Source organism: Tursiops truncatus, chromosome 18 (assembly GCF_011762595.2).
Source record: "Tursiops truncatus isolate mTurTru1 chromosome 18, mTurTru1.mat.Y, whole genome shotgun sequence".
Lineage (NCBI taxonomy): Eukaryota > Metazoa > Chordata > Mammalia > Artiodactyla > Delphinidae > Tursiops > Tursiops truncatus.
In genome coordinates this window covers 48,961,778-48,984,622 of record NC_047051.1, presented here as the reverse complement: position 1 = coordinate 48,984,622, position 22,845 = coordinate 48,961,778, and the positions used below count along the sequence as shown (strand labels likewise).

The window sequence follows — 22,845 nt, the reverse complement described above, 5'->3', positions numbered from 1 at the left end:
CACTGTTGGAAGAGCTGAGGGGGCAAAAGTCAGGGAAGCTACTGCCACCAATGCCAGCTGCCAGAAGCACAAACGTGGATGAACCTCACCCGCATACCTGGAACAGTCTGTACACTCCCCAGGCTCTCGGCAACTGTTCCTAGAGAATAATACCTTCTTCTCTACCACCTTCCAAATCTCACGAGAGTCTGTCTCATCGGCAAACTCTCAACCAAAAATTTGGGAAAAGATTCTGGTAAATGGAGGTACAGGTTCTTTCCCTGCAATACAGAAAAGAATAGAAGAAAGATCTGGCAACCAATATTTGTTGTGTGAATGTGTAAGTGGGGAAGAAAATGAATAAAAGAATTCTTGTCTTAGCAGTGTAAAGCCTTTCCAAGCTATACGGAAACTTAAAATATAAACAGAATGAGAGGACAAGAGTTAGTTGTGTTATTTGAATGTTTAAGAGCTGTGAGCTAATGTAGTCTGAATAATTGACTTCATAAAAGGGTTCCAGGGCTTCCCTGGTGGCGCAGTGGTTGAGAGTCCGCCTGCCGATGCAGGGGACACGGGTTCGTGCCCCGGTCCGCAAAGATCCCACATGCCGCGGAGTGGCTAGGCCCGTGAGCCATGGCCGCTGAGCCTGCGCGTCCAGAGCCTGTGCTCCGCAACGGGAGTGAGAGGCCCGCGTACCGGAAAAAAAAAAAAAAAAAAAGGGTTCCAACTACTATGAGCTGGAACTGGTTCGTGTTTTTAGCCTTTTTATTTTATTTAGTTTAGCCTAATTATTTTTTTATATTGGCCACTCCACCCCTTTTCTGATCAGACAGTCTTTCTCAGAATTATGTAGTCATATTGACTAGTTTTCCCCTTAACAAACTGAAGTCGCAATCCAGTTTTGCTTCCCTGAGATTACTCCCCCTTATCGTCGTGATTGAAATTTTGAGTTCCCAATCTTTTCAGTCACATATTTACACAGAGCCTTTGGTCAATTCTAGAGATGGCAAGTGATGTTCCTGAGAATAGATTTTAGCAATTTAATTCAAAGAGCAGCCTGATTCTCCTTATTTCTTAAATTATTGCTTCATGCGCATCAATATCTGTTGATTGGTTCTGCAACATTCCTAATGTTTCCATATTTTCATTGGTTTTATTAAATCGGCAATGACGCTCTTAAGACATAAGCAACTGATATAGTCGGTAGACTAAAAAAAAGCTATATGTTAAATAAAAGGTAAGAAAATTTCTGGAATGATGATTAAAATATCCTGCCACCAGCAGTGACAGTTCTAAAATATTACTGGAGACAATTTTTTTTAGAGTAAGAAAATATCATTGTTTTTAATACTATAATACTATTTCCATGGAAACGCCACTGTATATTTTATTACTGTATAAATCTCAGCTAATATGGTGCTTAGAATGCAATATGAATGCACCATAATAATTAATTTCAAGTAGCTCTGATACTGAAAGTTTCTTTCAAAAAGTATAACCACTGGGCTTCCCTGGTGGCGCAGTGGTTGAGAGTCTGCCTGCCGATGCAGGGGATATGGGTTCGTGCCCCGGTCCGGGAAGATCCCACATGCCGCGGAGCGGCTGGGCCCGTGAGCCATGGCCGCTGAGCCTGCGCGTCCGGAGCCTGTGCTCCGCAACGGGAGAGGCCACAACAGTGAGAGGCCCGCGTACCACACACACACAAAAAAATAAATAAATAAATAATAAATAAAATAAATAAATAAAAAGTATAACCACTAATTAGATATTCAAATGACAATACTATTGGCAGGAAAGCAAGTCATGATAAGCATGTCCGGGCACAGCCTGGTATTACTAGGTTTAGCTCTCACAGAGGTCATGATGGCACGCACATCACTGGTCCTTCCTCGCCTGGCTAAAATCCACGCCAAAACTCATGAAGATACGGCACTTCAATAGGAACCATGCTGAGTCCTGATGTGCTCTGCACAGCAGCCTGAAAGTTCACAACGTACAATGTCACGTGGAATCACTCCTCGTCCGGCACATCATCCCTGTAACTCCCTCACTCCTCTTTTCATTCAGCACACGGCAGGTACTGACATCTGAGAGGGTTTGTGAAATACAGAATGAGACATGAACTCTACAGCCACTAATGAAACAGGCTGTGTTTATTATTTTTTTAAAGTTTATGTGTAGTTTTATGAATATTCTTTAAACAGGAATAGCAATTTTTGTAAGGATGAGAAGAAAGGGCATCCAGGAGGTACTCATTTGGAAAATGTAGCCACTTATGTGCATTTACGAGATACATACATTTCTGCCGACATTTACACTTCTCACCATGTGCTCGCTTCTTTTATTGAAAACACCCTCTGTAGGCTTCTATTAAAGAGGTTCTCACAGATTGCTAGAAATTGGGATCCCTGCGGGAATAGGATTTAGCATAGGTGACTTTTAAAAGGTCAATGTCTCAGACATTGGCCTGTGCTGGAGGATGCAAAGTTTGGGTGGATCCCAAGAGTGAAGGCAGCCTGAGAGCTAGGGTCGCCAGATGAGCTGATCTGAGGTAAGGATGGAGGAAAACGGGCTGAAGAAAAGAGTTGAATTTACATTTCTACCTAGGGACAACCCTGACAAAGAAAATATTGAAAACTAAGGTTGAGCAAATAATGGAAAGGAAAAGTTGAATGTGACAAAGGAAAGGCTGTAAGAACAAGGCTATGCATGAAAAGAACTGTGTCCCGTTTTCTAGAGCCTATAATTTATCCGTATCACATTTGCAGATATCAATGTATGATTCAACGCTTGTGCCTGTAGCAAGATTTCACAGTATATTGCTTGATAAAGTCTTATTACCCATCTGGTACTGTTATCTAAAGATAGTTTTAATAAAATAAATGACATTATTTATATCTTATTTATATATATGTTGATGAATTTTTTAGCTACACAAAATATTTGATTATGAGCATAGAGCTATGCCAAATTGATAGATATAGATGATAGATAGATAGGTAGATAGATGATAAATAGATAGATACTCAAATGCATATGTATTCTTATCCAGAGTAAGATATATATATTAAGTGAGTATCACCTTTGATTAACTAGCTAAAATGCACTTAAGGTTCTATGCTTGCTAATTGATTTTACTGATCAATATCTCATTAACAGTCCAAACACAGCAAACAGGCACTCTTTTAGGGAGTGGAGAGGGGGAAGGGCACAGAAGAGGCATTAAACCGGTAAACGTCAAAACCTTGCCCTAATCAGGCAGCTATCATGACTTTAGAGGAAAGGGCTTTTGTGATAGGAAGAGTCAGACCCTCTAAGGGTCTAGTTATTGTCCTAGCTTCCTGACCAGAGGTACCTACTACACTGTGGTTACCTCTGGATATTATTTTAAATTAGCTGGTAAAAGCTCAAGGTTCTTGGGGATTAGGATATATATAAATATAAACAAATAAGCAAATAAATAAATACATATTACATATGTGTTCCTTTAACTAAATTCTTTTAATATATGTCTTTATGAAATCTAAGGTGAAAAGAACTCCTTATAGATTCAGTTAAAGAGTCACATTAACTGGGTGAGCCTGACCCAGCGACATCAAGCAATTATTTGGTGCCCTAACTAGGTAAGTAAAGTTTTCAAAATAGCACCTAAAGTAGGACGGTTCCCATCTGAAGTGACACAATACTGTTTGATGTGTGTTAAAAGACAACAACAAGAAAAACTAATGGGAGCAGTAATTGCCAAAATTTACAACTATATTTTAAACAAATGAGTCACAGTTACTGTTGAAAATGGTCCATCGACCCTCCAAAACAGGTCTAGTCTCTAGACCAATAATCTGACCACACCTGTCTGAGATCATCTGGTTAGCATCTCATAAACTCCTGACTTTTCACGGATTCTCCCCCTTTGCCTGAGACCCTCACACTGCCCCTGCCCCTGCCCCTCCCCAGGGTCTGAACCTGGCCCTGTTCCACCTCACTGGTCCTCTCATAATCTCTGGCAGATAATCATGGTCCATTTGCAAGGTTTGGTCAGGTCATTTCCAGTTCAGTGCCAGGAATGCCCTCATCCTAATTCACATGAATACTAGAAAATAAGCCCAGTTTTGACAATCAGCTTCCAAGGACAGCATTGTTTTAATGCCTCATCACATTGGCATTACCCTTTAAAATATTTAACGTCATCGTACTGTTGACTTTTCCATGACTTGGCAAATGCACAGAAATATGTATATAACTATCAAGGCTCACCTGTTCTTAATTTACCTTTATTTACAAGCCTGAGTGATAGATTTATTTTGCTTTTGGCACTAGTAAATCCCACCTGGCAATAGCAAAGTCTATATTAATTAGACAAAGCATAATATTGATTTAGATATTCTGCTCCTAACAACACTTATTTTCCCTGCTGCTTTGTCAGCATCTCGATTGTTTTGCTAGTCTAACTTCCAATGCAACAGATTGCTTTGTAGTTAGGGAAAAAAGACTCTACAATGCATTTATTGCCATTTAAATAACCCCTCCGTGCTTTTTAAAAATTGGATTCAAACAGCAAGAAAATAATGATGGCTCTCTTCTAATTGGGTTCAGGTGCAGCATTTATTTTAAACTTGAACGTCCTTGTATTGATCACAGTCATCCGTTATTAAAAACTGTGGAATTATTATCCTGGTGGCTTCTTTTAGTTTTACACCCTTTTGAAAAATGCTTCATCTTGAACAATGCAGATACACCCAGCTGAAGTAGTCTGATGCCAAACTCCTGTATCTCAAGGAAATCATAGACTAAACCTTTAATCGTAGGACTGGATCCTCAGGTCATTGCCAGAATTCATCTTTTATCCCTTCCCAAGCAGAAATGTTCAATTAAAGGACTTCTCTATGATTAAGAGCCAATTTAATTGGCTGATATTCAAATGCTTGGAGAATGGCTAACCCAGCCTAAGTGTCTAACCCTGTGCAGAAGGAGCCCAGGGTGTTCAACCATTTTTTTCTCCAGTGTTCTTCCTTCCATCAGGACTGGAGATCACCCATCTTCACTCTTTCAGGCTTAGACATGTGTCCCAGACACAGATTGGGACAGTGATTTTCACCTTCTTATAATAAGCTCTCCTTAACTCCTTACTTTCCAAACACAAAGAAAGTATCAGTCCTCTTATTCCTCTTCTAGATAATGTGACTAGAAGACAAGTGACATTCTATTTTACATGACAATTCAGAAATACCCTCTCCATATGCAAGGGGTATTATGAAAAATAATACTTGAACTTTCTGTAAATGCTTCAGTGAAAAAGATTACATTTATGAAAATATAAAAGGCAAGTTATCATAGCAACATTAGGGTGAATACACTCTATCATATTAGAGGCTCTTTTTAGTACACTAATTAGTGTTGAAAACCTTATACATGTGCAACGTGGGTGAGTTCACATGGCTAAGGGAACTTGAACAATCGTATTTTCTGGACTTGCTTGGTTTGACATTAAGCAAAATTCACATAGAAACATATGAATTCACTTGGATGTATTAATTTAAATTGTTTACTTAACCAGTTGATCCCATTAGCTCTCCTAAGCTTCAGGAAGATTCTCAAGGGAGAGCATTGCTGTCTCTTTGGATTGCAACATATGATCTAGAGCAGTGGTCCCCAATCTTTTTGGCACCAGGGACCAGTTTCGTGGAAGACAATTTTTCCATGGATGGGGGTGGGGGGCAATGAGAGATGGTTCAGGCGGTAATGTGAGCAAAATGGTTCAGGTGGTAACGCGAGCAATGGGGAGCGGCTGTAAATACAGATGAAGCTTCACTAGCATGGCCGCCATTCACCTCCTGCTGTGCGGCCCAGTTCCTAACAGGCCACCGACCGCTACCGGTCCGTGGCCCGGGGGTTGGGGACCCCTGATCTAGAGTTCCATTGTACAACATGCATGACCTAGGTCTGCACTGAAAGTGATGTAGAGCTTCTAATGATGAATGAAACACAGTCCCTGTCCTTAAGGACTTCACATTCAAAAAAGAAAATAAGGCATATGCCTCCATGATTTCAACATACGACAGTACAGTCCCCTTTGAAAATGTAAAATCTCACAGAAGCATTATACAAGATAAAAATCTAAATTCCTGGGACTTCCCTGGTGGCGCAGTGGTTGAGAGTCCACCTGCCGATGCAAGGGAGGCGGGTTCGTGCCCCGGTCCGGGAGGATCCCACATGCCGCAGAGCGGCTGGGCCCGTGAGCCATGGCCGCTAAGCCTGTGCGTCCGGAGCCTGTGCTCCATAGTGGGAGAGGCCACAACGGTGAGAGGCCCGCGTATCACAAAAAAAAAAAAAAAAAAATCTAAATTCCTTACCAAGGAATACAAGACCCTTTACGATATTTTTTTGTTCTACCTTTCTAGCCTTATCTTCATCCACTTTCTGCTTTATCCTACATTAAGCCCCTAAGGACAACAATTCTGAGAGCTCCCTTAGCAATTTGTGTTTATCTCTAATATAATATGTGTGACATAATTTAATAAATGTTATTTGAAAAAAATAAGTAAATGACTGCTATTTAGGAAAGTGATCCCTTCCACACAGTGTAAGCAGAGAAGGGTAAATGGAGGGTTTGGCATTTGGACAATAAAAGAAGGGTAGGATTTTGATAGAGACAAAGCTGTGGGGTATTTGAGATATGGCCACAATGTCTGGAAATTTCAGTTGCAAATAAGTAGACTGGGCTTGGTTTCCGCAGCAGAATAAAGGCCAAACTGAAGACAGATTGGAACCAGAAAGAGATCATCTATTTTGAAATGTTGGAAAGCATCATTATTGGTAGAGCTGCAATATGAGATTACTATTTAAGTGCCAAAATCGTAAATTTAGCTAGAGATTTTTAAAGATTAGATGTTCTTGTATCCTAAAAGAAATGAATTCGTAAAGAGTGCTCTTCAGTATAAGGAAATGGGTTTTTTAGTTGGACAAATTGGTCAGGAGGTTGCAGCAGCCAGGCTATACATTATTTGTCTCTGAATTTTCCCCTGGAAAAATTCATGCACACATCCTGCTTTCTCTCAACATCGTTTGTAATTGTTTCAAGGGCAGAGCCTTTAAATTTCCCATGATACACAACCCAGTAAAGTAAGTGCTTGCTTATAAAATAATTATATATATATATAATATTATGTATAATAATTCATAAAATAAGTTCTTGCTTAGTACAGCAAAACATCAACTTTGAAGGAGAACATAAATTCTATGACCATTAATATCAGAGAGAAAGGATGAATATAAAGTAGAATAAAGATACATCAACTTCTCGTTTAAAATGTTTTTTCTTCATGGCTCCTTCTCAAAAGAGGGGGTAGAACTGAGTATGGCAAGATTGTGCTGGACTAAAGAAATCTTACTAGACTGAGGGACTAAGTTGATTTGGAGAAAGTTCAGGTTTTCGTCTTTCCAAATTGTTCTGGTATCCTCAGGAAGAATATCATCTATTCAGAAACTGACTTTCACAAATTCTAGGAAAAAAAGCAGCCAAGTATGCAAACCTATCTTGGTTGTCCTATCACGAACCTTCTGAATTTTTTAAAATTTCTTCTTCCTATTGACCCATATGTGCTCAAGTTCCTTCTTGTTATGGAACATTCTCCTAATCAACCCATTCCTACCTTTTTTTATTCAAAATTATCAGTAGGTGTTCCTTACTACAATTTTTCTAAAGTTCTATTCTGATTAAAGAGATGGATAATATTAAGTGATAATCATACTTTCCAGAAGACTGTACTACAAAAGATCATCCTTTTGCATTTGTATGGTGGACATAGAATAGTCAGCACAGATTTTTCAGTACCAGCTCTGCTGCTTACTAGATGTATATTTTGTTCGATTGTTGTTTTGTTTTGTTTTGTTTGAGCCTCAGCAGGATTTTGTGAGGATTAGACATTATATACATATATATAAAATTTGTCATGTATATATATATATATATATATGTATTTATACATATAGTAGGTGCTCAATAAATGGTAACTATCTTTATCTTTATCCTGAGTTTCAGTTATACTTACCTACTATAAAAGAAGCTGTGTAGTGTGGTGATTAAGAGCTGAACTTTGGAGCTAGACAAGATGGGTTCCCATCCAAGAGTTATTATTACTAGCCATATGATCTTGGACAAGCTTCTTAACTGCTCTATTTTCTAACGCATAAGGAGAAAATAATAAGATTTACCTTAAAGGGCTGTTGGAAGGATTAAATGAGTAAATGTACGTGAATAACTTAGAATAGTGCCCTGAACAATGTTAATACAAATATCAGCATTATTATCTTTCTTTTTAAGCAATCCACTCTCATCACCACTCTGTGGATAAACGGATGCTCCCAAATCTCTCCATCTTTAAAATCTTGAGCTCCAACACCCAATTTTTCTAAAGACAACCTTTTATTCTTTCAGCCCCTTACTCTCCTATTCACCTCCCATCTTCTTATAGATGCCGTTAGAGGTCCCTTGAAAGTCCTCTTTCTCTTTGTCTCTGGGTTCCTACCTAAGTTCACTTTCATCCTGACGTTGTGTGATGCCACATAATTCCTTTCACTCCTCCCAACTTGTACGGTAAGTCATAAAATTCAAGATCTTCTTTTGAAATCAAAATGGTTCTACATACTTTTTGCATTCTTCTTCCTTTCGCATTTTTTATTAAAACCATTTTTTAAAGATTTCTAGTAGTTTTGGATAATCCTCATCATTTATGTGCTTTATTGATACTTTATTTCAAGGCAAAATTAAAGAGCTTACCTTGAAGTTTGCGAGAGGGTGAGTGTGATAATATGGTAGATGCTACTTTGCTAAATACAACTGGTATATACTTATCAGCAGAGACGGCCCCCTTCACCTCCCTCTCCTTGCTAATACTCTGGTGGAAGAGCCAGTGAGAGAATGGAGAAGACCAGCTATGCATTGTCCCCCTGTTTGCAGTTGCCTTTTTGCTTTCTTGTACATCAGCCTGGGGAAGACTGGGGAACAAGCGATCCTGGATTGAGGAGGATACACTTCAAGTTTTTCTCATCTTGACTCTATTCCTTCCTGCCTCTCTTTATAATAACTAAGTAAGGGAGGTTGTGTGAAGGATTCTTTTTAGTGAGAGGGGTTGAATTGAAAGTCTTCTGTGTATTCTGAGGAACACATAGCTATTGTACATTCTTTTTTTTTTTTTTTTTTTTTTTTTGCGGTACGCGGGCCTCTCACTGTTGTGGCCTCTCCCGTTGCGGAGCACAGGCTCCGGACGCGCAGGCTCAGCGGCCATGGCTCATGAGCCCAGCCGCTCTGCGGCATGTGGGATCTTCCCGGACTGGGGCACGATTCCCGGACCGGGGCACGAACCCGTGTCCCCTGCATTGGCAGGCGGACTCTCAACCACTGCACCACCAGAGAAGCCCTATTGTGCATTCTTTAATGTTCAATTTATTAAACTTATAAATCTAATATACTAAATGTTGAAAGTTAACTTCTTGGGCATTTAACATTGATTTCAAATATGATGAATTAAATCCATTCATATATTTAAATATCAAAAGCATATTTATTATGGCTGATCTTTGATCACTTCAATGCCTTAATAAGGATCCAAACATACAAAAATGCAATACAGTTGACCCTTGAACAACTTGGCTTAGGGACACAGTGGAAAATCTGCCTCTCATTTATAGGTTGGCCCTCAGTAGCTGTGGTCCTCTGGGACCAGGGCCCCTCCGTATCCACTATTCCCAATCCACAGAATTAACCACCTCGGGAATTCCTGAAAAAAATTCCCATAGACGTGGACCGACGGAGATCAAACCCTTGTTGTTCAAGAGTCAACTGTAATTTCAAAACATATTGCCTAAACTTAAGTTAAAACATCCACATTGTGTGTTTATTCTCTTTCTTTTTTATTACTTCTAAAATACCCTCCTTTTTGTAGCTATTTTTATTTTATCTTCCTAGGGTTGGGTTTCAACAGTACTATTTAGATACCATCCTAGGGTGGCAAAGTCTTACCAGACTCTGAGGAAAAGAAAATTTTTCATAGAGGTTACAGGTTTGTTATGCAAGTGATTCTTGGTTGGCGTATAAGACATGATTGCTATTCCTTAGGTGAATTTTTTGCACTCAAGTATCTTCCCCTAAAAATTACATATAGTCTTATCCTCACTTTGAAAACTTGGTATAACCCATTGACTTATTATTAAGATTTATTGGCCTTCTCTGTTAACATGTTTTAAAGATGTGTATCCCTTATTAAAACATTATTATAATTAGTAGAGCCCTGTAGAGGCTTTATAAGCTAAGTGAGAGATGAGAACTCTGCAGTTAGCACTTCTGTTTAGGACTCTCTTTTAGCTCAGGTATTACATGTAGCCTTTGCACTGATCAGTCCTGTCAGGTCTTGGTACAAACACTTTCTCAGATGCTTGGCTTCCACATTGTTTTTTTTGTTTATTCTTTCCTGCTTATGTAGATAGAAATAAGTACAAAAATATTAATTCAAATAATAGATTTAAATAACCGTATAAATTATTATATTATAAATTATTATATTAACTGTATACATAATTAATAGAAGAAAAAATCCACATGTGTTAACCAGATCCTACAAAATAAATTTAAAATATATCTTTTTTTTTTTTTTTTTTTTGCGGTACACGGGGCTCTCACTGCCGTGGCCTCTCCCACTGTGGAGCACAGGCTCCGGATGCGCAGGCTCAGCGGCCATGGCTCACGGGCCCAGCCGCTCCGCGGCATGTGGGATCTTCCCGGACTGGGGCACGAACCCGTGTCCCCTGCATCGGCAGGCAGACTCTCAACCACTGCGCCACCAGGGAAGCCCAAAATATATCTTTTTATATTTACTCTTTTTGCATATTATCACTAACATTTCCTTTAATACTACGTGATTTTTATAGACTTTGCAGAGTTAATAGTGAGACTTTTTGATTAAAAGCTTTGCATGGTTTGTAATTCGGAAAAGTTATTTTTTTCCTAAAGTGTATTTGAATATACTTTCTGTTCCACTTTCTCTGTTTTTATATGAAAATACTAGTTATACATCTAAATATCATTTCACTTTTGGCACCATCTTTCTTTTTCTTCTGTGTTCTGGATGCTTTAAAATGGGTTTATTGAGGTATTGTATTGACATACAGTAAACTGCACTTATGTAAAGTGGATAATTTGATAAGCTCTGATACATGTCAAATCTTAACCATAATCAAAATAATGATAATATCCATTACCCTAAATTTTTCTCAGGTCCTTTTTTAATTCTTCCCTTTCCTTCCCTTCCTGTTGTCTTCTCTTCGTCATGTCCAGGCAACCACTGATCTCTTCTATAATGATAGATTAATGTGCATCTCCTATGATTGGAATCACATAATATGTACTCTTTTTGGTCTCACTACTTAAACTCATCATAATCATTTTGAGACTCGTGTACATTATTATGTATACAAGTAGTTCAATTCTTTTTATTTTTAAGTACTTTTTATTGCATAAAGATACCACAATTGGTTTATTCATTTACCGGTCCTCCAGGACTCACTATTAGCTCTGTTCTCACTCACTCACAGTCCTGTGTTGTGTATATCGATCATTCCCGAATCACATGCCATGACCCAGGCCAGTCTCCCTTGTCCCAGGCCCACAACTCCCATTGTCTATTAAGCATCTCTTCCTGAATTTTTACTAGCTGATCAAACTTAACCTGACCAGGACTAGCATCTCACCTTCCCTCCAAAATTGACTTCTCTTCCTCTGTTCCCTAACACTGAATCAGAAAACTACCCAGTTTAAAATCCTCCGAACTCTTCTCATTGTTATTGGAATAAAATCCAAACTTCTTACTTTTGGCTACAAGACTGTATAATCTGGACACCATGTGTATCCCTAGATCCATCATGTTCTATTTTCTTTTCTCCTTCTACACTTTAAGCATCCTCAATTAAACCCTATTTCTGGACCAAGGCATCTGTCCTGCCTCGGGGCTTCAGTCCTTACTGTTTCCTCTGTCTCAATCCCTTTTCCCTTTTCCCTTTTCCACCGGCCCTGCACAGAGCTGAGTCCTTCCCATCACTCAGTTTTAAGCTCAAACATTCCCTCGCCAAATAGGTCTTCTTCACCTCTGCCCTCCCAACCAAATTAATATCCCTTTACATTCTTACCAGCCTATTTGTTTAACTGCACTTGCCACTGTAACCACTGTTGAGCTATTTATTTACTTCATTTTAATGCTGTTTCCCTTCTTCAAGGTGTAAGTCCCTAAAGACAGAGACTATGCCTCAGCTGGTCAGTGCCATATCCCAGCGCTTTGTACAGTGTCTGTCATGAGAGCACTTGATAAATACTTGTTGCATAACTGAAGGTATGAATGGGTCAATATCACCCCATACACTCAATAATCCTAGTCGGCTCTCTTTCCCCTGCCCCCATATCTGATTTCTCACTAATAATCTGAGTCATAAATTCTAATTCTTTAACATATTCTATCTATCTTCACTACTTTCTCTCCACTATTCCTACCTTCATTCAGACCCTCGTCTCTCCAAAGTGCCTTAATTCAGGAATCGCCTGATCGACTTTTCCGATGCCATTTCAACTCCCTGCCGTTCATCCCTACTTGTTCCTAAGACACAAAATGGATTAAGCTCTGCCCTACTTAGATTCATTCAAGGTATCTGCATATACTATAGGTTAAAATTCAATTTTAGTTCCATTATATAGTGTTTCCCATCACAGCTATGTTTTCTTGCTGTGCTTTCCCACCCACCTGGAACTCTCAACTTCATTCATCTATAAGTGCTTACACACTGGAACCCCAAAAGTTTCTATGATTCTCTTTAGACCTTCTCATGCAGCTTTCTCTTCCCGAATTGCGCTTGTCACCTATGTTACCTAGAAAAAAGGACTCTCTCATCATGCAGACTTGCACACATACACACCATCAAGCACTAGGGCCTAATCATATAAACTCAGCCCTGGGGCCCAATAACCTTGGTTTAGTTATAGTCCTAATAAGCTGTGTGGCACTCATTAAGATCCATATGCTTCCAGTACTTCAATTTCCTCTTCTGTAAACTATGAATAGAAAGAACACTGGCTTCGTGAGATAACAGCAAGCATTCCACCTTTGACAGTTATTATTATTAATTGTGACCACTTCCTCCTTGTGACCCTTCCACATCTCCTCTCCCAGCATCTGCAGCATCTCCCTACATCATTTTCTCAACCCGCAAGACCGCAAGTGCTTCAAGGACAGGCCTCCTCTCTTTGTACCTCATCATGAGGACATGCTCAATGAATACTTGTTAAATAAGTGGATACGTTAATTAATAATGAACTTGCTGCCTAAATCTAAATGGTTTGATACAGAGGGAAGGATTCCTCCTCCTCAAAGGGACTGCCTAAACTTCTTGCTTATTCCAGGTAATCCCAATTACCTTGTCTGTTCAGAAATAAAACCCAAAGAATCCATCTTGTAGAAACATATTTAGCATGTTCTCACTCTGCAAAGAGCCTATGGGATATTTAATCCATGGGACTCAAATGTACAGGACTTCATACATATGCTTGATTCATGAATAAATGTGACAAATGAAGTGGGACTAATTGGGAGGAGGGTGCTATTTCTTTCTCTATTTTCCCCAAGTTTCTGCCTTGGCCCCTAGGAGATCTTGCACTTGTCCTACTCAGGATGGGTGTTGGAGAAGCACTTTGGGGCTGTTCCTAGCTCCTCTCCTCAGGAGGAGGGGTCCCTAAATTGACTGCTGGGACCCAAGCAACCACTGGATACATTTAAACAAAGATCAAAATCACCGCATCTGAGGCCGAAGTGTCTCTTTTATCCCGAGGGCCCAGGTACAAAGTGAAATTCTCCTGGGCCGTAGTTGTAAAGCCTTATTCTTGCTTCTGGTTCCTGTTCCACATAGGCGGCAGGGTAAACTGAGATAAAACGCTGATTTTCAACATTTGCTTCATGATAGATTCTCCTGGGGACCTTTAAGAATTCCAAAGCCCAGGTCACAGCCCTGTCTAAGTCACAGCCTTTGTAGGTGAAACACGGGCATCGGTAGTTTTGAAAAACCCTCAGGTGGCTCTGAGGTGTAGACAAGTTTGAGAAACACAGCCCGAAGAGAAATTAAGGGGTCTGGTTCAAACCCTAAGTGCCATTCAAATGTGGCAAATTTGTTTGTCATGTAAAGTTCAGGAATTGCTAAATATTGGATGCCTTAGCCAGCTACTGACCTTCAGTTTCCTCTCCATTCACCTGGCTCCTTCAGGGACAAGACAATCCTTAAAAACACTGGCTCTGCCTATACTGGAGACAGTAATATCCTCTCTCCAACTTTTCCTAACACAGTGCAGGTGGGAAATAGTCCAGCAACATCCAGTGGGGGAGTGGGAGCCCGAGAGAAAACAGTACGGCGGTTCCACAAAAAAATGAAAATAGAATTACCATACAATCTACTCCTGGGTAGGTATCCAAAAGAATTGAAACTGGGATCTCAAAGAAATATCTGCACCCCTGTGTTCATCGTAGCATTATTCACAATAGTCAAGGTATGGAAACAACTTAAGTGTCCATCAAAGGATGAGTGAATACAGAAAATGTGTTATGTACATACATAGAATAGTATTCTGCCTTTAAAAAGAAGAAGGTTCTGCTGAAAAACCAGCTGATAACCTTATGGGGATTCCCTTGTACATACACCCCAATGTTCACTGAAACATTATTTATAACTGCCAAGAGATGGAAGCAACCTCAATGTCCATTGACAGATGAATGAATAAAGAGGATGTGGTATATATATGCAATGGAATACTACTCAGCCATAAAAAATGCCATTTGCAGCAACATGGATGGACCTAGAGATTATCATAATCAGTGAAGTATGACAGAGAAAGACAAATATCACATGATATCGCTTATATGTGGAATCTGAAAAAAAAAGATATAAATGAACTTATTTACAAAACAGAAATAGACCGACAGACAGAAAACTAATTTATGGTTACCAAAGGGGAAAAGGGGGCAGGGATAAATTAGGAGTTTGGGATTAACATATACACACTGCTATATGTAAAATAGATAACCAACAAGCACCTACTGTATAGCACAGGGAACTATATTCAATATTTTGTAATATCTATAAGGGAAAAGAATCTGAAAAAGAATACAACTATACTTCAATAAAAAAAGAAAAGGAAAGAAAAAGAAAAGAACGCTGCCATTTGCAACAGCAAGGATGAACCTGGAAGACGTTACACAAAGTGAGATGAGCCAGACACAGAAGAAGAAATATTGCATGGTTCCACTTACATGGGGTATCTAAAATAGTCAAACTCATAGAAACAGAGAGTAGAATAGTGGTTGCCAAGGACTCGGGGGAGGGGAAATAGGAGTTTCTGTCGAACGAGTTTAAAATGTTAGTTATACAATATGAACAAGAGCCAGAGACCTGCTGTACGACATAGTGCTTATATTAACAACACTTCAAAGTTTTAAGAGGGTAGATCTCAGGTTAAGTGTTCTTACCACAAAAATATATAATAAATACTTTTAAAAAATGTGTGTCCATATGTCTACTTGGATACCATGGAGTTTGAAAGAGGGATGTTCAAAATCTGTTTAACAGAGGTTTGTTTTGTTTTCTTTTTCCAAAACGCTTAAAATAAATAAACGGCTGGCCCATCACTAAAAGAAAAAATATGGTTGTATTGTTTACTCAGAGGGAACAAGCCTGAGAAATAAATGAGGAACAGCTGGGACAGCATGCTAGGTTATCTGCTTTCTCTTTAAGAAGCAGTTAGAACTACTGGGGAAAAGAAGCAGAGAAAATGTATGGAGAAAGAGGGATTATATTGGGAGGAACAAAGAATCACTTGAGGGACTTCCGCGCTCAGAGCAGTAGCTGAAACGTGCTAATGATAAATTTAACACCTGCCATTTTAATTAGCACCTAAGGATAAGCTGACATTGAGAGAGAGGGTTGGAAACAGTAAAATGGCCCAAGAAGCAGAAGCAGCCCAAGGTCAGAGGGAAAATAAAGAACCCCTGTTTCTAGACAGAGGTGATTATAGTTTATTAGCCAGAGGGAGCGTGATTTGTATTTAGGAGTCATTTTATTCATTAGTATGTCTTTATGAGGTAAAATTTGGAACAGACACTAATTTGTGGATTGTCTCGAGAAAATTAGATTTGATATAAAACTTTTTTAAAATGTTCCCTTGTAATCTAGAGATTTTAAAAAATCAAAATAGCAAAGAGTACATGAGACTCAGCCTAGTTTTTCAGGAGTCACACTTCTGATAATTTGAAGTACTATCCAGTTGTGTAGCAGTAGGAAAATACAAACTCCCATTACTTACAAGCCTGGTAGCCAAAGGTAGCAAAAATCAAATTTAAATAAACAAGATCCCTCATAAATAATTATGTATTGAGCAGTGGAAGGAGGGGTGGGAGGAGTCACATCATAAACATTCTCAATGTCACAGATCTGGGGAAATGTTGTCTCATACTAATACCTACCTTAAGAACCTAATTTCCAGCTAGTGGGGCTGTCTGATCATTGATTTGCTCCCATCCTCCAGGGTCCATGCAGTGTAGAACTACTCTGACCTGGAACCAAGTCCATTCACACCTTGGTTAAACCTTTTCATATAGGACTGTGTCTGTCTGAGGATAAGAATCTGTCACCAACTGTGAACCCACCCTCAGGAAAGATCATCAAAGCAATATCATGGTTCTCAGCCTTTCTAAGATCAAGAGAATGGACGTTAAGCCACAAGTGGGGTCTGGAAAGTCCCTGCTAAGCAACACATGAAAGGTGTGGTATGTTCACTCATAAAGTTAGGAGGAGCGGAGGACATCAGAAGTCACCTGAGGGCCACATCCAGGTTGAGCTGTTTTCCATGTATATTCCCAGGAAAAAGAGAATTAACAGATTGATAGATGTTCACATATGCAGAGGAGCAATATAAGACCTGAAGTCGTACAACCACTAGGGACAGAGCCAAGCCCAAACCCTTATCTCCAGGCTCTAGCCATTTGCTAATTCAGAGTCTGCAGAAACACACCCAGGAAGAGTATGCATGGTGAGGTCCCTAAATATATCACCAATTAAAATACACATTGATCAAAAATATTCCAGAATTTTAGATATTGACATAAGTCGTTACTGCAATAATTTTCCAGGAGGAGTATTTGAACAAAAGCAATTAAAAATCAAGGCTACTCTCACTAAACCTAGTTCTACAGAAAAATATATTCTGAAACATGTGATTAAATGTGACTTAAATATGTAACGACTGTTTCTGTGTGTTTGATATCAATTTTAATCTTGTTCTATAGTTGTACTTGAATTCAGGTTTTTAGCCTGGAAATACATTTTCTGATGATGGGATACTGGCATATTTACATGATAGTCGTATTTCAAAAGTTTAGTAATGCTATAGTAAATTATGCTGATCTTTTCATGTACAAGATGTTCTGGGGGTTTTGCGTTCATTTGTTTGTTTAATTGCGTACTTGTTTGTATTGTGGTCAAAATAAGGCAGAAGGCCATGAAAAACAAAATGAATCGTACTAAGCAATGAATGAGGAGAAAAGGTCTTTGCTTTCTGATCCAGGAGAAACCCTGTGCCAGGTTAAATTCTGGTCCCTCAACCAAAGAAAATAAACCTCTTTCTAAAACCCTTTAATCAATTTTAAAGAATATAACTATCTATTGCATTATCTCCTTTTCTTGGGCCCTTTTAAATACACAGGTTATGTTTGAGTCATTTTTCCTATGACAGGAGCTAATTCACACCCTGACTTGTATTTTAAGGTTTAGGAAAGAGTCATCAGTCAAGATTCAATCCTACTTCTTGTTCTAGCATCTATGAGATTCTCAATAATTGCCAAAGTTTTCCTTGTAAGAATAAGAGCAAAAGCCCTAGGACTTCAGAGTTTTCAAAATCACATCTCAGCATATTCTCTGTGAAATGATGCCCATGTTGACTTTGGCTCAGATCCAGACACATCAGGAATTTAGGAGAATAATAGTAGATCAATTAGTAGAGTTCCTTGTTTTTTATTTATTTTGGTTTTGTTTTATTTTTCAAAGACATCCCCTGAAGTGAGCAAAGAAATTAATATACAGAAACAAAAAAGGTATCTGTTAGTACAACTTTGTATAATAAATGTTGGTGAAAAAATTGATTATATATACATATACATATACCTGTTACTGTTACAATGTAAAAGTCCTTCTCCAATCCTGTAATCGTGAGAGGCTCTTCCTGTCCTTTGATTCATTTTGGCTTGCAAATTTCTTGCTTATAATAAATGAATCTGGAGGAAATGAAAAATTCATTTATTTGAGTGAATTGTTTTCTTTTTAAAAATTTATCCTAAGAAAGCAATAATTGTACATAACAAAGACTTATACAGCACATGTTTTTACTTAGGTCAAGATGCAGCTAGTTTTTTCCTTAAACTTGAGAAGGAACAAGTTTTTTTTTAAATGGGGAAAAATGCCTTGGTCTGGCATTTCCATGCCCTATGAATGTAAGTATCACATCTCATTTTTCAACAATGGAGGCGGCATATGGATTAGTACGTCTTAGAAAATTGGGAATATGCCAAAAATACTCCCGCTCGTTATTGTCCCAAGATATTGGTTAATAGGGAATAACTCACTGAAATACTATTTGATATCCATGAGTATTACTTAAAATATGCAGGTAAAGATGACTTCTTGTTTAAATTTAGAAAGTTCTTAGAACAAAACATTTTCTCATACCAGACTTTTAGTCATGAAGATCTGGCTTTAGTTTTCTTCCATTAAATGTTGTTAAAGCTGGCCCAAAGTTACTGGGGATTTTGTAAGAAATAGTTACATTGTTCTTTAAAAATTTTATTATGTTCAAGAAACCTATTTGAAGCATATAATGCAAGAAACAAAGATCAATAAAGCATGGTCTCTAAAAGGGTTACAATCTACTAATCAAATGTACATATACTAAAAGGAACAACAAATATATTACATCTGTACATGTATCTGGGTATGTATATATATATAAATGATTATATATAAAATATATGTAGTATATATAATTATATATAGCAAATAATTTATATGATAATGTCATATTTAATGTAATAAATAAAAATATAATTATATATTTATATATATAATATAAAAGGAACCAGAAGAGTGGCATAAACAAAAAGCAATGGACTTAGTGGCAAGAGAGTGACATCTGGGTGTAAGAAATCAAAGCAGGTCTTGTGGGATCTGATAGTGATCTTCAAGATCTCCAGAATGGTTAAGTTATCAACAACAGAGATGAGTCTATATTTAAGGTGCCAAAAAAAAAAAAAGGAAATAAATAAAGCACGCATTATAGCTAAAATCTGCAAATACAGAAAGTGAAAATACACAATGTCCAGTATGTGACAAGAGAGTGTAGGGTGGTATAGTTAAGCCTGGATAGACACTTGGTACCAGCGCACGGGGGACATTTGAAAGTCAAGCTGTGAAGTTAGGTTCTATCCAATTGGCTGAAAGCACTGAAGGTTTTTGACCAGGGAAGTGACAAAGCCAGAGCTAAGATCTGGACAGTTTCTGTTAAATACACATGGTTGAAGAGATAGAGGAAGCAGGACTGCTACCCAGAGAACCTGTGTACAAGAGCACAGGAGAGGAATAACAAGGAGCGAAGGGAGTGGAAGAAGGAGAGGGGAAGGAGGAAACAAAGGTAGGAGATGTTTCACAGGGAGCTGGTGACCAAAGTATGTGTGGAACCCACATATAGGGACAAGTGACTGACTTTGTGAGCCAAACTGGCGGTGCCACGATTCTCAACGCAACGAACATTCTCAGCCCAACAAACATCTCCTGAGCGTTTGCTGCATAGAAGTCCCCATGAACTGCGCTGGGTTCTGGGCCCACAAAGATGAGTAAGACAATACAGGGTGCCCTCAGGGCTTTGGTACACGCATGCAAGAGGAAAGAAAGTCAACAGCTATTCCCACAATTCAAACTTAATCACTGCTTAACAATCAGGAGAGTGATTTTTGTGGTGGAGCCTGTGGTGAAGAGTAGGAACCAGAGATCCTACTGAGGTGAAGGCCTAGGGGACATTCGGGAAGCATGGTACAAAGAAAGAGGATTAGCCCGCCAAGGAAAAATGCCCGAGCCATTTAGGTAGGAAAAGCATAGGAGAAGAGAGCGAGAAAGTGTTTTGAACTTGGGATAATATGAAAGGAGGGGTGAAGGAAACAGAACGTTGATAGAAGCAGACTGGAGGCATATAAAAGAGTAATCCCAAGTTGGCAGAACTTTGTTATTGAATGAGTGTGCAATGGAAACCGGCCCAAACTAGTTTCATTTGGAATGATAATTTAAATGTGGGTATTTACCTGCCAGTTCCCCTGCCCGGATGGTGAAGATGAAATCTTTAATTACTTCTGGGGGGGCAGGGAGGAGGTACAGTATGAGCAATAGAAGTCTCCAGTTTCTCCCTGTAATGTGCCCAAGTCTAATTAGCTTCTTAGTATTGATAGCTGATCAAACTAAAAATACATGAAATCAGTACATGAGCAGTACATGAAAACACGCTTGTATAAGTCTGTCTTATTGGCAATTGAATCATGATTATTTTAGTGGCATTTAAAAATTAAAAATAATTTTGGAGGTATTTTAAAATGTAATTATTTGGATGGCATTTAAAAGCTATCTCCCCCGACAATACAGAAAAATATGATAACCTTGAATTATATATCCGCACTGTGAAACATAATGCAGTCAGTAAAAAGAATGGATGAGAAGTCAACCTTTTGACTTGGAGTGATTTCCACAAAAAAATGGTGAGCGGAAAAACAAGATCAAGAAGTATGATTAATATGATGCTGGTTTTTGTATACAACAAACCAATGCAAAACTCCCTATACAACTGTGCTTGTATATGCAAATTATGACTAAGGAGCTTGCAGAAAGTATGCAAGAACACATCCTAGGTGCCCACAAAGATTCCTTTAAGTAAAGGATTATATGGGTGGAAGGGAGACCAGGTGGTGATGGAGCCAACATACAAAGAAAAACAATAAATAAAGGACTGCATTTGAAAAAGCAGATGTGCCCTAATTACACTTACAAATGCATGTAAAGTTCTGCATATACGTGAAAGTGCACTCGGAATATATTTACAAAGAAATTTGGTTTAACGAAAGGGTAAAAGCGCGAACAGATTTAGTAAGAGGGTATATTGAATTTCAAACAAGATGAAAGGAGGAGCAAAAATCTGGATTCACTTTCAATTTATTACCCCCTCAGAGACTATTTCTGTTTCTTCTGGTGTTCAAAGTCAAGTCTTTGGAAACTGAGCTCCCTGAACATGTCAATTTTGTTTCACGTATGAGCTATTCCTGTGACATCTCCCTTATATACATCAGTTACCATTGAAGAAAACTGGCTTCTTTTCCCCCGACTGTCACAGAGTAATCCTTCAGAGGACCTGTTGTCTCTATCTGACTATTTCAATCATTATTTGCTTTCTGCCAGCACCTGAAAGGCAGAACTTTAGTTGTGGTCAACTTCCCTACTTAATCGCAGATTTTCAAAAATTTCCTCCAAAACTGGATGTTACACTGAGTTGTATTCTTAGCTGAGCTTCTGTGACACTGTAGAGCCTTCATTAATCTGCTTCTTTCCAGCTTTTATCAGCAAAGCAGTTAGAAGCATCAGACTGCATTAATGAAGAATTCCCCTTGGTCTCTGCTGCCATTACCAAGTCGGGGCTAATCTATGGGAAGAGATGTCTTAAGCAGAGTTAGGACAGCACAACTGACGTGCAATTTATGGTGAATAAATGAGCATTGTGCTAGAGAGTTCTGGAGCTCCTCATATCATACCTTTTCTCAGTTGCTAGGGGACACTTTTCCACATCGTTGCCTATTCAAATCCTCCTCATTCTCAAGGCTCAACTCAATGGCTTCTCTCACATCACACTGTCACTAATTCCTCTCCAGCTAGAAATAACCTTCAGTCCTTCTGCCCCTTTCCTTTCCTGTAATAGAAATCAATCTGTACCCTTTTCTGGTATTTACCATCTTCTACCTTATGTAACAATACTGTAGCTTGTTGTCTGTACTTTCAGAGTTAACTTCTGAAAGAGCAGGCATGCTTTCCCATCCATTGTGTTAAGCCACCAGCACACTGCTAAGAGTAGGTACATGATCAGTGTTCTTTGACCAGATCATCCCTCAGCTGAGATGGGATGCTGAGCCACCATCTTGGAGAGGATCTTGGAGACTCTACAGGGAGTTGGATGTGTACTCACAACTATATTCTCTATTCAGAGATATTTTGATTGGAACTCTCCTCTTGATCTTTAGTCAACTCTATAAATGCAGAAACATGATCAGATACAGCCCACTCCTTCTCAGGAAGCAGAAGATGCTGTTCATGCTGTGTCTTTCCCAATCTAGCAAACAGAGTCATTGTTGTGTTTTGACAATCTGTTGGTATTCTAAAAATGAGAAGAATGACCTTTGTGTTAATTAGCTGATACAAGAGCCTGCTGGGTCTAAAAGAATAAGACTTAATGAAACTTGAGATTATGCATTCCAATCATAAATATGGAGGTAATAACTAATGTTGATGATGAGATCAAATAAACATACAGCCATACTAATGTGCTTTTTAATCCCCTTCCTCTGACTGAGATGTTCTCAGGATTGCCTAGCAGTATAGCAAACACAATTAAGACTACCCAAAGAGTCTTGAAATATAAGGAAAATACTTCATTGTACTTTTTTAGATGAACAAATAGATCATTGCTGTAAATTTAGAAGTACATCATCTGAA

The 22,845-nt window shown here is 38.7% G+C and overlaps 1 long non-coding RNA gene across 2 annotated transcripts in view; it reads right to left on the bottom strand.

The window, feature by feature from the left end:
• LOC117308861 (uncharacterized) overlaps positions 1-22,845 on the bottom strand; it is a 224,739-nt gene that overhangs the window by 35,207 nt on the left and 166,687 nt on the right. Inside the window, exons 1-2 of one of the 2 annotated variants that reach the window (XR_012327719.1) lie at positions 20,400-20,546; positions 18,217-18,326 (exon numbers count right to left, since the gene is read on the bottom strand). This is a non-coding gene — a long non-coding RNA (uncharacterized lncRNA). Of the gene's footprint in view, positions 1-18,216; positions 18,327-20,399; positions 20,547-22,845 lie in introns of those variants that run through there. The other variant, XR_004523117.2, reaches the window with a different exon arrangement.